The following is a 16,630-nucleotide window of genomic DNA, read 5'->3' on the forward strand; positions in this document are numbered from 1 at the left end:
AAATTATGTTACATTTCTCTTTACTCAATTTCCGGTTGTTTCCGTGCGGTAGAAAGGTGACAAATAACACAAATGCATTATTGATCCAGAAGAATTTATGAAGGTTAAAGATGGAAAAGTACGCAGTAAACTTCCTTACGATTTTGGTGTACCAAAACAAACAGAGATCGATAAAGCACACCGTAAAACTGATCTGCCGAAACAGAAGGAAATGGCATAATCGTTTAGCGATGAGTTTTAACTGCAATTTTGTAAATAAGTTCCCAGCATACAGCGAGTAACGCGTAAGTGGTCATAATGTTTAGCGTATTCTGTAAATGCAGGAAACAGCGATTTTCGGTAAGAACTTGTGCACTTGGGATTAGCCGTGTTCCTAAGGTATCCGTGCAGTCTAGTGTCTGCATTAACTCTGCTAGTCCCGGCTGACTGTATTAAACGAGACAACAGGGTCACATCTCTAACGCAGCAACCTCGGCTTCCCATACGGGACCGCACTACATAGAGGCTCGCATCACAAAAAGTTAAAATAAAGAAGTCTTTGCTTAAACGCCGTGGTGCGAGCCCCATTACCACAGTAAGAGACGCAGAAGTGACAATTTTATATGAGTTTACCCTGAAGCATTTTTCGTTGGACTGTTGATAAACCAACATTCGCCTCCCTAACATCGCCTTCCATCGCATCAACTTGCCGCTGATATCCGTCAGAACCGTGGCACTTCAGTTGGCAAAATCAGTAAGACACTGAGACTGTTGAAATAATGGTTAACGAAATTTGCTGTTTCAAATAAGTTAGACTGAGGAGAAAACTAATGTATTTGTTTCCTTATTTTATTCAAATCTGCTGCCACAAAGCGCCCAAAATAGTTCTCTTAACATTGCAGTCCCTCTAAGAATGTATCTGTCACTTGGAATGGCTTCGAACATCCATGTAATATGACAGCTCAAAGTGTTGGAGTCGCTCATTTTCGACAGTAATGTTTTAAGACAACTAAATTTATGAAGATAACAGAAGTAGCTTCATTGGTACGAAGTGCGGCGCAAACCAGTTAGCAATAAATATTATTAAAAATTTCAATTATATGGCTGATAATTTGGGGACGTATAGCATTTCGTTTCCACATCGGTGAAATAGTGTTCTTTGAAGCATTCTAGTGAATGCTACAAGCAATCATTCATCAGGCGAACATACACCACAGCAGAATTTAATATTCTCATATTTCGGCTGTTAACCATAGAGCGATCTTCAAGGGGAGCCGGTAACTGAATTCAAACCACCGATACAATTGTATTCTGCAGAATAAAATGAGCATGCATGAGAGGTGTAGTCGACGAAAAGGCATCGTGGATAAAGCTTGAGACGTTCAAGAATAAAATATGGCAATCGGCGATCAGGAAATCCACAGTATTAAAAATTATGTTAAAATTATGTGTTTTCATTATTGTAATGATTGTATATGTTAGATCGCCAGGCAGGAAAAACTCAAATCAATCACTCCTGTCAGAACATAAACGTTAAACGATCGGTTTCTATGAATTCTCAAGCTCGAAATCCGCATATCGGTGGTATACATTGTGTACTAGTTGTACTTCCATAGTTTCCTTGATCACTGAATCCAAATAGGATGAGACTGTGTCCAATATCTTTCGCCTAGGGGATTCTAGAACCTATGTACCACTCTGTCAATGAGAACGTCGGTAGTAGTTTCGTTAAGCTGTTCGCAGACGACGTAGTTGTGTGACTGGTTTCGTGATTTCATATCAGCTGTCATAGGTCGTAGTAATTGGCGGAAAGTTATCGATAAACGAGAACTGACATTTGTAGCTGTCCAAGGAAGTATTACAGGTACTCAGCTATTGCCAATCTATATCAAAGAGGTAGGAGACATCTGGGCAGGAGTTTTATATTTTTTAAAGATGATATACTGTTTGTTACTGTTCAGTAAAAATATCAGAAGATGAACATCAATTGAAAAATAATGTAGACAAGATATCTGTATGCTGCTGAAAGTTGCAGTTGACACTACACATCCCGGCGGAGGTTCGCGTCCTCCCTCGAGCATGGGTGTATGTGTTTGTCCTTAGGATAACTTAGGTTAAGTAGTGTGTAAGCTTAGGGACTGATGACCTTAGCAGGTAAGTCCCATAATATTTCACACACATTTGAACATTTTTGACACTAACCAATAAAACGTATGATGCCATCTACTTACGTACTAAAAGATCCCGCGCTACATTTCGTTTACGCGATAAATGAATAAAATTCAAAGGCTGTCAGCCCATCTAAATACCTAGTGATTACAGTACCAAACAAATGGAATGACCTCATAGAATACGTTTTGAGGAAAGTGAACGAAAGAGTGCCCTTCATTACCACTAAATCTTGTAAAGATACTGGTTGCATTGCGCTTATGAACTACTGCTGCGCGGTTTGGGATACTTACCAAGTAGAATTGATAGAGGACATTTAAACATTTCAGAGGAGCCCCGTTCGGTTTGTTTTATCGTGAAGTAGGGGAGATTCTGGCACGGATATGACACCCCAGTTAACGGCGTTTTTCGTTGCTACGAGAACATTTGACAATAATCACTTATTTTTTCTTGCGAATATGGAAATATTCTGCTACCACCCTCCCACACAGAAAGAAACGATCATCGTAATAAAATAAGAGACATCAGTGTCCACACGGAAACATTTAAGTGTTCGTGTTTTACGCGTACTATTCGAGAGTGAAAAGTTAGGGAAGTAGTCTGTAGGTTGCTGAACGAACGCTTTGCCAAACACTTGAGTGTTAAGCCGGGTTCACACAGGCAACAAAAGTATCGCCACTGCTAATGGTGAACTGCAGTTGCTTTGTAGTTGCATTTGTGAACTCCTAGTTTTCGGTGGCGCCATTTAAGAAGCGTAACTTTTGTCACGCCACAAAAAGTTGAACTTGGTTCTACTTTGTTGCGCCATTTTGCCTTCTCCACAATCGAATAACGACATTCGGTTGCTACCTCGCGGCTGGATTCAAACCTTTCTAGTGCGTATTCGTTCGCACATAGTGCTGTTGTTTCTGCGTTTTCTATTAATACGTCGAAAAAGTGGTCAACAGCGACAATTATGAAATTCTTGGAGGTGTATCAAGAACTAGAATGCCTTTCGAACCACAAAAGCGAATCATACAAAGACAGAAATTTGAGAGATGCTGCACTAATTGAAACAGTAAACAGTATGCGTGAATGTGTACCTGGAATTGATGTAGCTGCAACAAAATTAAAAATTCGAAATGCTTACATGAATGAACATAAAAAAGTACTGAAATCAATTAAGAGTGGTGCGTCTACAGACGGTATTTCTAAACCCAGGCTTGCTTGGTTTGAAGCTGCACACCGGTTCTTAAAAAATGTAGTCGAGACAAGAGAGACGAGATACACTTTGGTGAGTAATATTTTACATTTATTTTGTTTCCAAAACCTCTTATTTAGTAATATGTACAGCCGTTTAATCTGTATAGGAAATCAGGTCGTAGTGTGTGCTGCGAAACATTCCCTGTTGCGATGAAACTGAACGCAAGCCCGAATCATTTCACCTGAGACAGGTGACGCCATTTTGCAAAACTGCGCAATTACGAAGAATTTGTGGCGTCCTGAGTGGACGGTAGCTCACAGCGCAGCGCCACTCCAGAATGACTCGACTTGTGGTGATACTTTGGTTGCGTGTGTGAACCCGGCTTTAGTTGCAGACTAGTCGTGTACTTGTAGATCTGCTCAAGTCGAGCATTCGCCGTTTAATATCGGCTGTAGCCAGTGCGCCGCGACACCACATCCACTCTCACACGCATTCTTACTTACACACTCACGCTCCAGGCAACCAAGCACACACTCGCTGCGTCTTGGCACGAGACCACGCGGGCGTAGTGCCGCGCAGGCGGGCAACCGCAGCTCTGAAGCGCCCGCCACGGCCCCCGCGCGCCGACTAGCGAGCCGCAGCGCTGGCCGCCGCGCTCTGCTCAGAGGGGAAGCTGCGAGCCGCTCGGGTCCCGTTACCGCGCCGCCCCACCCTACCTCCGCGGCGCCTGCCACGGCGGAGCGGAGCGGCTGCGGCGCGACCCCACCCCTCGAGGCTACCCCACCCAGAGCGGCCGGCTCCGATACTTTCCGTTTCGGCCGTTCCTCTCCTCCCTTCCTGGCCCGTCGCGAAGGAAACGGCGGCGCTGGAGCCGCAGAAGGATACATTTGTTTACGGCGGCGGACGGAGCCTCGCGAGAACTGGGGCAGAACGGCGCTATTGGAGGGGGAGGGCCCGTCTCCCTCCGCGGCGCTCGCGCCCCCTCCCCCTTCGCTCTGCGCCGCCGGACACCGCCTTCCCCCCTTTCGACCGCTCCCGACCTCCTCCCGCGCGCGGAAAACCTGTCTGCTGCTCTTTTTTCCCTCCTTCAATGTCGTTCTTCCTTCATCTTACCTTCTGCCATCCGGCAACAACCACAGCGCGGCAACAGGCGAACAGCGCGCGCTCGCCGCGCCGAAATTCCCCAGCACGATTGAACGGAGGAGGAAGGAGGAAAAAAAGGGCTTTTGCAGCCGAGGCGCACTCCCGCAGCTACGAGGACCAGCGAAGCCCGGCTTCCTCTCTCTCTCTCTCTTTCGCGGTGCACACGCGCGCACGTTTCCAGAGCAGCGCGGCGGCGGCAGGCAGGCAGTTTTTTGCCGTCGGTGTTCGTCTGGTCAGTAGCAGACCCCGGACATTCCCGTAACGGGACCGCCAGCAGGGAGGGAAAGGGCGGCTGTGCGAAAAGACGTAGAGGAGGAGCCGTGTGGAGGGGGAGGGGGGGATGGCACGCGGGGTGGGGGAGCCGCGATACATATTTGATAGAGAAACTGGGTCTGGATAAAGAGTAAAAGTGGGAGCTGTTTTGGTCGCGCTCGGGACGGGACGGGACGGGCCCCACCGACAGAGAGAGGCGGCCGGCGGTGGGGGGGAGGGGGGAGGGAGTTGACAGAGGCGCAGTGCGGGGCGGCGCAGCGGCAGCGCGTGCGGTGCTCTGTGCCGTGGCATACTCGCTCCGGAGGACATGCGCTGCTCCACTGCTGGTTCATCCGTGGCCAAGGACGGTAGTGGTGCTCGGTGAAAAGTGTGCGTGTCCTGTGCATAGCGGTGCGCCGCTGCCTGTGAAGTGCGGAAAACTCGACATTCGACACACCGGGAACATTTTGCGTCGGCCGTCTCCTGTGGTTATTTTTGAACGACACTGCATTCTTGTTTTTCATCGTCTTGTCATCGACTCTGATTCTGCAGACGCCTGTGACACCTCCTACTGCGTGCCGCTGACATCGCTCACTGCTACCAGGTGAGTACCATCCAGCTGGTATCAGACGTTCCGACGAATGACACGCGCGTCGTGCCGAATGCGGCAGCGGTGACAGTGCGCAGGAAATGCCCGACGGCGGCAGTGTTTTGCATACATACATTATTTATTTACGGGTTGAATGATTCGCTGTCGTGAGTTGTCCAGAGCTATTTTGCCTTAACAGTCCTGTCAGCTGTGCGATAGTCCCATGTGCTTGAAGCGGTCTGCAATCACACGGTAACTTCAACGCGCGGTTAAGAAGCGAACTCATTTATTTACAGCGAATTGAAAATTGAACATAATTGATTTCCCATATTTATGCTTTTATAGACTTAAACACTCATCGCTGTATTATAAATTGAAACAGTTATTCAACAGATAATGAAGCTGTCAAACGTGGAGCGATGTTTTTGATCGTAGACTATAGACAATGTCGTAGTGTTTATAGACCTAAAATTACAGCGATCTATGAGCGTTATAGGTTCAGTTGATTTAAACCTATCATTAGCGCCTACACTTTTACAAAACTGATTGTCAGAGGCAACAATTTTCTCCGGCGCCAGTTCTTGTATTCTTGCATGTTAGTTATCGTGTCGTTAGCGGCACGAATAAATGCACATTGGTGAACACCGCCCTTCTCTGTGTTAAACAAATACTCTTACAGCTTCCAGACATATTATTATTTTGCTAATAATCGTTGGCCGTTGCAACAATTTGGAAATACGTTCCGGGCATGAATGATTGATAAATTTTAAGAAATGTGAGTCTATATTTTTTAATCTGTAAATAAACCAACAGTCAGTTTTTATACTGACAGTGTCTTCAAATTGACCGATTACTCTCGTTATCTCTCAGTCTCAGTAAGATACAAAAAATAACACACACAGGAATCTTAAGATGTCAATAAAATGCGAATAATAGGGAAAGGAACATGTCAGTGGACATTTGCTGGTCTCCATAAGTGAATAAATTAATTTTTCTTTTCTCTGATCTTATAAAATAATTATATTTCATCTTCTGATTAGACATCATCGTTGACATAAATCAGAATAAATGTCGGCAGTTTTTCATTATTTAAATCTAGCCACAGAACAACGTCACAAAATTTGTTTGGTATGTGAACATATTCATTTTATGTTAAGCACCTAAGTTAGAGATCTGTCGCATAGCTAACTTATCTCCCACATTTACTCCTTAGGTTTACTCGAGCTTTTTTCAGAGTTACATATACCTTTGAGAATTTTACAGTGTCATAGTATCAATCGAAACGTTATGTGAATTATGATACAACAATATTATTCTATGGAAGAAGGAAATTAAGAAGACAAGTTAACCAACGAATTGTCATTATAAGGGATAGCCACTTTCTTCCAAAATGTCGATATATAATTGTAAATTCATCTTCGAGTCATACCTCAGAGACTGTAGGACTTCAGACCGATGCAGCACACAAGTGAATATCAAACACTCTTCTCTCTATGAAAACATTGTTTGTTTCTCGAAATGTTGTTGGCAAGACTGAGAATGGAACAACAGGTGACTTTTGGTACGTTTTGTTTTACACAGATGGAAGTAGGTAATGGAACGCCGATTGTGATTACTGACGTTAAACTGACAACTTGTGTAGCAACTACTTACATTTACAGTAATTCTGTATGATTATACGTGAGTACTTCTATTTTTGCTTATACTCTGTCTTCCACTGTTACGAAATGTACAGCTTAATGAACGGACAAAATAAGTAAGCGTGTAGACACCATCTTGTAAATAATTTAATAACGATCTGTTATAGTGTCTGTTCATTTAGATTACACGATTTCACGGAAGTTGTTGAGATTCCGTTTTTTCTTAACGAAATCTGCTTTATACTTCAGTAGCTTTATTGTACATTCAACATCATTCTGTGCACAGAGTCCAATAACAGTTCATGAATTAAATTTTGTCGACACACCACTAGATACAAAATTGCTAAAAAAAATACGTGACTTTTTACCGCATATAAGAATAATTGAAATCCAGTAAAGTGAATTAGCTTTTCCTTTGATTGCTAACATAATGATCAGAATCAGAATTTCGAGGACGCTCAAAGCTTACAACAGTGTGAAGCTGAGACGTACTGGAAGTCAGAAATGATTCACGTTTCACTTAGAAGTAAACATGGCATTCAGTTCAAAATGACAATTTATCACCACACGCGAGAAATATTTGGCTACTGTATCCTGCATGGATTTCGGTCTAAAAAACAAATCGTATTACGTACGCTGGAAGAAAACTGAAAGTGTATTTCAGCTCAGTTTTATTGACTCGTACTTTAAATCGTTTTTTGAGTAGTTTCGAATGAGTTTGTGACGCAAAGATGATTGTTACATATTTTTTGATGTCAGCGAAAGAAACTAGTGCAGACTTACAAACCGGAGAAGTAACCTTCATTATCAGCGGGAGTGGTAGCAATTTCTGAACGTAATGTATTATAATATATGGATCAGTCTGCGAAGCAAGGTTGTATCATGTATGACAGAACTACCTTTGTATTACAATTCCCTCTATTGTTGTTTTGAACAGTAGCGCTGCTAACAAGATGACTCTTTATATACTATTATTTATATACATTTGATGATACTGGCGCTGATTTTCTGCTTAACATTTGGCGATGCCACTATGGCTCCAGTATATTAGGGTATGATTAATAAAACAGATCTGAAGATGGTCATTATAGACCGAAACCAGTTGTCTGGCGACCAAAATATTGTGACCATCTACGTGAACTATAGAAAATTTATTCCCTCGACACATCTTCTTCTTTCTAAAAATATACAGAATGCTGTTGAAATGTTTATTTCACGATTACGTACGTTACAGTTTTACTCATAAGATCTCACGACATCTGAAGTTAATGTTTTGGTTAAAAAGCGTCTTCACCTAAGTCGAAACAGATGTTTTATTTACTTAACGGAAGTCTGTTGAATGTTTCACATAAGGAGTATGAGACCAGTATATTACTCCAGAGAGGTAGCGGAACGTAAATTATGAGATTTCGGCGGGATACGGGAGGTGGTCGCGCCGTTTTCACTTCCGCAGTCCTCCAGCCAATTCCTGCGACAGGACGGAGCGGTGGACCGTCCGGCAGCGCTCCGAGCGGGCGGTCGCGGCAACTGCGATCCGTCAGCTGCCGGTGACTGGACCAGAGCAGGGACATTTAAACGTGACCAGCTGCGAATGGCGCTCGCTGGTTACGCCGACCGCTAGGCTTTTCACTCTCGAAACGCGTGCCACAACTGCCATTGTGCTAAGTTTTCAGGTACGCGGCGGCAAAAATTCCACGGAATCCTGTGACATTTTTGGCAGCGCTTATGAAGAATGATATACAAGTAGAGGACAACAGTTGCTGGATGGCGGAGTTTGTATGCAACGCACGAAACATGAAATGTCACTGCAGCTCACAATTTGTTGAACCTCTCATCGAGGGGAAATGAATATTATTACTCATTTGTTTTCTTCTTTTCTCTTGTTGGTCGCCATCCATTTCTGTTTCTTCTTCTTTTTTTCCTGCAGTACTGTGGCATGTGGGAGAAAGTTACGTTTTCTTCTTGTAGCCTCTTGGTGCTTCTTAACTCTTCGACCTCTGATGTTAGGTCGATAGTGGGGCAGTTTCGGTGTGTAGGCGGCAGATTTGTAGTCACATGCTTTCGCGTCTTGCGTATCGGATACAGGGGTATACGAATAGAGAAGTAAGGAGTAAAGATTGGAAAGAGTTTGTAACATACATTAGAATAGCGAAAATCTCGAACATACAATTAATTGATATTATACATCGAGGCTTTTTGTCACGAATCATTGTTCATGTAATAAACCACATTGCAACAATAAGTGTAGTAGGACAGTTGCTAATATCTGCGAGACGAGATTCATTGTCAGACTGATACATTGTCACATATTTTTCTGAGAGTTACTGTGTGCGTCTATTAAAACTTCCTCATCGCTTCCCTTAATCAATAATTTCCAAATAACATACATGAGTGACAGAATCTCTACAGGCGACACTACTCTTCGCTTATGCTTCGAGTACTCCCCACATTATAAATGAAGTACTGCCACGAAATGCGTTTTTTCCTAATTACATTCACGTTTCGCTTAAGTAAAAACGGCTATCAGTTATAAATGGCAATTTACTTCCACACACAAGAAATAGTTGGCTAGTGTAGCCATTGGCTTCCGCAGGTATTCGATAATATCATTTCGTGTGTCCCTGTCAGTTGAAAAGTCACACCTGAAGCAGCTAATAAATAATTTCTGCAAGACTGCTATGTATTTCATGTATTTTCTGCTTCCAGAATATCACATTTTCGTTTCTTTTAAGAAGTCGAAACACAGAAAGTTCAGCATTAAAATCAGTTTTTTACAAATATTCAGTTTAATTAGGGCTACGAAAGGTTAGTAAGTTAAAACAACAGATGAATTTAATCGACTTTTATAGATACTTTGTTAAAACTGTGAAGTTTTGAGTTTGCCAAATTTATAATTGTAAGAGTTTAATTTTGATATATGTAGTTCACGTATTTTCAGTCAATACTGCATTCACATTTCCATATCCCAACATTTCATATAGCTTAATATTTATTTTTTACTATCAGATGCACTACAGGCTATCATAAATTAGGAAACATAAAACCGTGAGTTATTAGGTAACTCCCAACGACTAAAATGTGATATTAGTTGACCAAATGCTTAATAACTGCTAAACCATTGTAATGTTAGACAGTGGGCAGACAAATGTTGAAAATACGTCGCAGCTTGTGAAGCACGTGAGGATAGGTTTCAGAAACAGTTTCTGCAAAATAGTTGTGTATTTTGGAAGAGTACTTGCAAGAGTGTGAACGATTGAGTGTCTCGTGTGATGTAAACTATTAGCACGGCAAAAGTTGTAATCTTCTGTTCGTCAAGGTGCCTTTCGACAAAAGATCTTGACTAGAAATTCCGGTCGTTCATAGTGCCCGATATTCAAACTCTGTCGGAGCCGTTACGTATTAAACAATTATTTTCAGGTCTCCGTGTAAGAGCTGTCCCACCGCTACTGAATGGCACTTGAGACGACAATATGAGGAGCATTTCGCTTAATGTGAACATGCAAATGGTCGGTTGTTTGTACATTAAGACAACTAGCAGCATTGAAAGAAGAAGAAGATTCATCCCGACAATCATTTTAAACAAGCGCTCCTTTATAAGAAGCAGTCACGTGCAATTTTCCGAAGATATTTCAGTGGAGGCCGAGGTAAAGGCGGATGCTCCCCTCCGTAATTTACTTATCTCGTCCACTACCTGGTGTTCAACACGAGACGTAATTTAGAAAATTAATTTGGAATCTAATCACAATCTCGGGAGTAATTTCCCAGAAACGTGAGCAGCAGCCGCTGTCTGAACAAGAGCTGCAGACCCCTGGGGATGTGTATTTAAGCGCAAATTAATTCCGAGATTCTCGCCTGCGTGCACATGTAAATAGCAGCGACAATACGATTCGTGCACCCAGCGTGCTTCCAATTAAATAGCACTGTATATCCGTTCGATGATAATCGCGCTCGTGTTGGCACAAACCTCACTAATGGACGATGAAATATTTAGGTATAATCAGGTAAAGCTCAACGATACGAATTGTGTTGTTGATAGTGGGACCCAGTACAACTGCGAAAACGATGTGAATAAGTATATCTGTAGTAATTCACTTCTCTAGATATCCTACCAAAGTCTTAAGAGAAATGTTTTTCCGGTTTCTGCGAGACAAGCAAATGAAGATTCCTGAAACTTCCACAGAATAACATAATGAAATTGTCGAACGTTAGAGGAAGAGAACAACAGTACTAAAAATGAGATAATTTAATTATCACGTGGTTGTCACAATACAACACTTAATTTAAGGTGTCATTCACTTATCAAACAACACATCGTGGCAAAGTTAGTAAAATGGCACAGCCTATGTGAAGCGAGTAATTGACGGAAAAACTTAATAATGTACGTGAACAGACAAAGAAATCCAGAAACAAAAAAGTTTCCAAATATAACTAGTGAACACATAATCGGATGAATTCTGTCAGAATATCGATGTTAAAGTCGACAACTTTCCGCGAGAAACATTTTCTTTCCAAAACTGTAAAATACTCTTCGGCGGGTCTCTATTTCAGCCACATTTAGAGGGCAGTGTTTTATTTATACCAACTAAAATTTGATTCTCATTTTCAAAACTTTTGATCTCCTACAAAGATAAATACGCCAGTGGTGGAATGATTACCGGTATTGTTTTACCGTCTGCAACAGCAACTTGTGCTCTGAAAACCGTGAAAAATTTGGGATGCTATTCCTGCTCAGTAAAATTTTTTATAGAGTTTTCTGTCATACTGATTTTCAGCACAAATTATATAATACTGAGTACTGCGTCAGAACCATACGCAGAAAAGTATAGCTATATTAGGGTATTCAGACGGAATACTGCTCTTGTCTTCGTTCATATATGCGAAATCTTTATAGCTTTGGCGTTCGATACTCTTGTCATCTCATACTGTGATTATTTAGACACAGTATCAAACGACCTATCCAATAAATTCTTAATAAGCGATACCATTCTCTGCTGCACAGTACCTTGAAAAGATTAAAATTCTATTGCTGTCTGGATATCATTATAAATTAATCCCTGACTGTATATCATTATAAATTAATCCCTATAAGATAGATCCTGTCGTACAGAATAACAATCAAATCTTCTGTTCATTAACGAATTTATAATCAATGCAGGATATAGGCCATTACATGAAGATAAACGATTTTTTTTCTGGCAGATATTCTGTAAAGTGGAGAGCATCGCATGGTATCTTCGTGCAAAGAACATGAACAATACTGGAAATCGTCATTGTACATTTTTTCACGGTCAAGAAACTATTCCATTCGTTGTGAAATTCTCATCATGGGTACCAAATTCCGCTGATGCCCAGAATATCTGTAAAATTGACACTTTTTTCAGTAGTTATAAGACTGTCCTTACGACGTGCACCTTACGAGCTTGCCCACAGGTGAGAATATTAAATAACGCCGTACGCCTGGATCGAGAGTAATTGGTTTATATGTCACATAGACATTCATTTTGTTTGTTTCAGTAACACTGTTGCCCGTGGTAATCATATCGGAAACAGTTGTTACCGTTAGACCGGCGTCTGAAAATCGCGCGAAACACGATTCGCGCAGTACGGCGTTTTACGGCGCCGCTATTCCTAATTGCATTTTCATCCCTTTGACGGCATTCAGGATTTATGTTCTTGCCTGTCAGCTGTGTTTTATAATCGCACGCTATTTGTGTTCTTTAGACTAATTCCAGAGTTTAGTTTTTTAGTTTTATTACATAAGAATTGTTGAAGTGTTTATTTTAGTAAACTGTTTGCATTTCCTGGAAAACACGTGTCTGTTATTCTACGTATATGCTGTTGCCATGAAGTAGCAAAGCAGCGTCTGCAGAGATTTAGTTTACTTTCAGATAATCAACTGACCAGAATGAAAACTCTTCTGATTCAGAGGCATAAGGACAGGTGTACAACAAGCGCAATTTAATTACAAATGCCTTTGCTTCCTTAAACGCCGAAAAAAGCACTACAAGCAAATTGTAGTTTCGTTCTCACCAAAATTATTCATTTTTCTCTCCAGAACGCTAATCACAGAACCTCTACCTAGTGTCGTGATTTCAAATTTAATGGGACAATTACAAACCCAATAAAAATGGGTCACCTATTTTCCGTCAGTTTTAAATCCTCCACATACTTCTCGCTAAATAACTAAATATGTAATTTTATATTATATCAGATCGTTGCATCTTAGCTGAGTCATCGGCTAACGTATTCCTATGTCCTAAACGCTGTATATTTGTGTGTTGTATTGTTGTGCGTTAACAACACAAGGTGTGAACAATAGATGATAGGTTACGAGCTTGATAGTCAGTGCAATGACGTACCTGCTTGATAGCCTGCGTAATGACTTTTACATTTTGTATGATTTTCAGCCATGATCACAGAGCTGGTGTGTCCACTGAGACGAATAATTATGACCGATTAGAATGAAAAAAACAAAAAATAAAAAAAAACATTCTGTCCAAGGTGTCAAACCTAGATCAAGGGTAAGTGCCGACCACTAGACTCTTACTATCTTCAGCATTAATGAGTAGGGGCCGAAAAATATTAATCTCCACGGTGCCGCGCCAAATCTGACGGGAGCAATACGTGACGGTAGCGTGTATCCAACAAGAATTGCGACATGTAGAGTCATGAAATCTCTTCTTTTATGATCAGTTAAGTTAACAGTTAACCATCATATCTGCAGGTAGTTTAATTTGATATTTACCTGGGGAAAGATATATCATCGGTATTACGTCGTTTCAACAGTTTACTCTCCTGGAGCAAATGGAACAGTCGTACCTCGGCTACTCGCCTCCATAATTGTTAGTTGATTGCGTTTATAAATCTCGTTTCTGCAGGTAATTTAGCTTGACATTTTCTTGAGGAAAGATTTATTGTCGCTACAGTGATGCTTCAGCAATTTTCTCACAGTTGACTCCACTAATAAATGAAATCGGCCCCCGTAACAAAGGCCGAACACCAGTTTAGAGCTGTTTAACCCATGGAATTCATCAGTCAGAAACCTAGTAGAAAAAAAATTCTTCTCTAGTACTTCGGTGCCAAGGGAAAGGGACGTTCAAATCAAAAAACTGTGTATCAGCTTTCTGAAGTAGAGCCCCAAAATCTTCTTCCATGTGCCGTTGACCGCGAGCAAGGGAAAACTGGCGACCGGTGCATCAGATGTGAACATTACACTTGCTGACTCTCTTAGTGCCAAAGTTTATACAAGCACCTTGCCCACGTTTTAGCTGCCTTCGATTTCCATTTTATAGGTTATTACTGTTTCGTCAGACTGATACAACGCTACCTTGTGTTCATTTTTTCATCTTTAGATATCCGCTACGCTTGATATCCTAGATAATCAATAAAATTTCTGCTGCTTAATTTATTCTTGGATTACAGGAAATTTTTTCGATATTGTGAATATCTGCTTCTACAACGATACTCCACACTTCACCTTACGGCGCGTGGCGGAGGGTACCCCGCATCGCTAATAGTCAGTTCCCTTCCGGTTCCACTCGCAAATAGAACGAGGGAATAATCACTGATTATATGACTCCGTATAACCCCTAATTCTTCGTATCTTATCTTCGAAGTCCGTAAGTGCAATGTATGTTGGAGGCAACAGAATCATTCTGCAGTCTGTTTCAAGTTGAAACGTCCTCTTAGAACAATTATACATGATTGTGCTTAAACTGACACACACAATATTTTTAGCGCAACGCAATCTGACTTTCAATAATCCCTACGAAAGAATGGCCCTGACTAACATTAACCTATACCTTTCACAAATCACTTACCTCACCAAAAATCTTCGTTACTCGAACTACTGCAATACAGCGAGCGCCATTACTGCCAGCTAAATAAAAGATTCCAATTACTGAAGGCACTAACTACTGATAGGCATAGTTATCAAATGAAAGATTTTAATAGAGAACAAACAATGTATTTACCTTACTAGTGTTCAAAAGTCATAATATATATAGCAGTTCATGACATCCAGTCTTACAAATTTCAAAAATCCCCCATTTCTCTCCCCACATCCACCCCTGCGGGTGGCTCACCTCCAACTGCGCAACGCTACGCGCTATTAACATCCAGCTGCCCAACACTACAATGGCAGACAACAATGCAAACTAGCCTCAGACTGCACACAGCACAGTCAGTGATTTTCATACAGAGCGCTATGTGGCGTTACCAATAAGAAAACCTAAACAGCCTACTTACAAAGTGCCGGTTCTCCCCTCCAGGGATTCTCACTTGAGTTCCCGAAACATCTCCGTAACACCGAGTGTTGTTCGTACCTATCCGTAACAAATCTAGGAGCCCGACTCTTGAGTTGTTTCGATGTCTTCCTTTAATCCGACTTGGAACGGATCCCAAACTCTCGAGTAGTACCTTTCTTAGCACAATCTTCACATGATCGTTCCATTTCATATCGTTTTGCAACGATATATCCAGATATTTTAAACGACATAACTGTGTCAAGCAGGACATTACTAATCCTGTATCCAACATTATGGGTTTACTTTTCCTACTCGTTTACATTAATTTACATTTCTCTTTGTTTAGAGTTAACTTTCGTTCATCACACCAACAACATATTTCATCTAAGTCTTTATGTATCCCCCTACAATCACCTTCGATACCTTACCGTACACCACGGCATCATCAGCAAAGAACCACAGGTTGCTGTGTATCCTGTCCGCCAAATAATTTATGTAAATAGAGAATAACAATGGTCCTATCGCACTATCATTGACCACTCCTGATGAGACTCTTGTCTCTGATGAACGCTCTATTTTATGGGTTATCATTGTTTCGTGAGACTGATACATGTGTACATGCATGTACGAAGGAACAATGCATCGTACTTCTCAACAATGCAAGCACTGCTATTTGGGATTTATTCTTGGGTGCTGTGATCAGTGTTGTACTAACCAGTCGATACTTTGGTTAAGAATTCACTGTAGAATTCCCCTTCCCAGCTCTCTCCTGTGGTTCACTTAGTACCTCTTCATTTCGTACTTCACCGTGCAACACGTCATTCCTGGTCTCGCTCTGTGGCGGGTCTCCTGGCTGCTGTGGGCGCCAGAGCCAGTTCCCGGCGTCTGGTGGGAAGCAGCTCTACCCAGCCCGGAGGTGATGCGGAGCTTTTTCTGCAGCAGTTTGTGGTTGGAAACTACTAGACCGTCTTAAGGACCAGTTATTAAATAACACATCCAACTAGCTGCTGTTTCAACTTCCTGATACGAGACTTCTTCCTAGCGTGTGTGGGCAGTGGTCTTCCAGCATCTGTTGAGAAAAAATCTTCCGAAAAATCCTGGCAGGAGGCAGCACTTTGCAGAGGAGTGCTTTTAGTGGAGTCCAGAAGTGGCCAATGATAGTGCTTGTATTTCCACTTTTGAAGCTAAGTGGCTGAAATGCCTGAATATCAAAATAATTTAGTGGAGCTCACGAAATCAAACTGTTTTATTGACAGCCGTCGTTGGTACTGAGAAGCAAGTCGTCTGCCTTCTGATCATAGGTGGTGTTTTAAGGTGTTTAGCATCCCTGTATTTAATAGTTAATGGTTTTCATGAAAAGAGAGTTACCTCTCCGTTACAGAAAGTCGACTAGTATTCGAAAGTGCGTTTCTGTGTGCAGGTGTGGAAA

The 16,630-nt window shown here is 41.7% G+C and overlaps 1 protein-coding gene across 1 annotated transcript in view; it reads left to right on the top strand.

Annotated features, from left to right (window-relative positions):
• Positions 1-5,045: 5,045 nt before the first annotated feature.
• The window catches only part of LOC126332411 (protein krueppel-like), a 402,798-nt gene continuing 391,213 nt past the window's right edge, over positions 5,046-16,630 (top strand). Inside the window, exon 1 of the mRNA XM_049996603.1 lies at positions 5,046-5,330. The gene's annotated coding sequence lies outside the window, so the exon portion shown is untranslated. The remainder of the gene's footprint in view (positions 5,331-16,630) is intronic.

The sequence above is a fragment of the Schistocerca gregaria genome, chromosome 2 (genome assembly GCF_023897955.1).
Source record: "Schistocerca gregaria isolate iqSchGreg1 chromosome 2, iqSchGreg1.2, whole genome shotgun sequence".
Classification (NCBI taxonomy): Eukaryota; Metazoa; Arthropoda; class Insecta; order Orthoptera; family Acrididae; genus Schistocerca; species Schistocerca gregaria.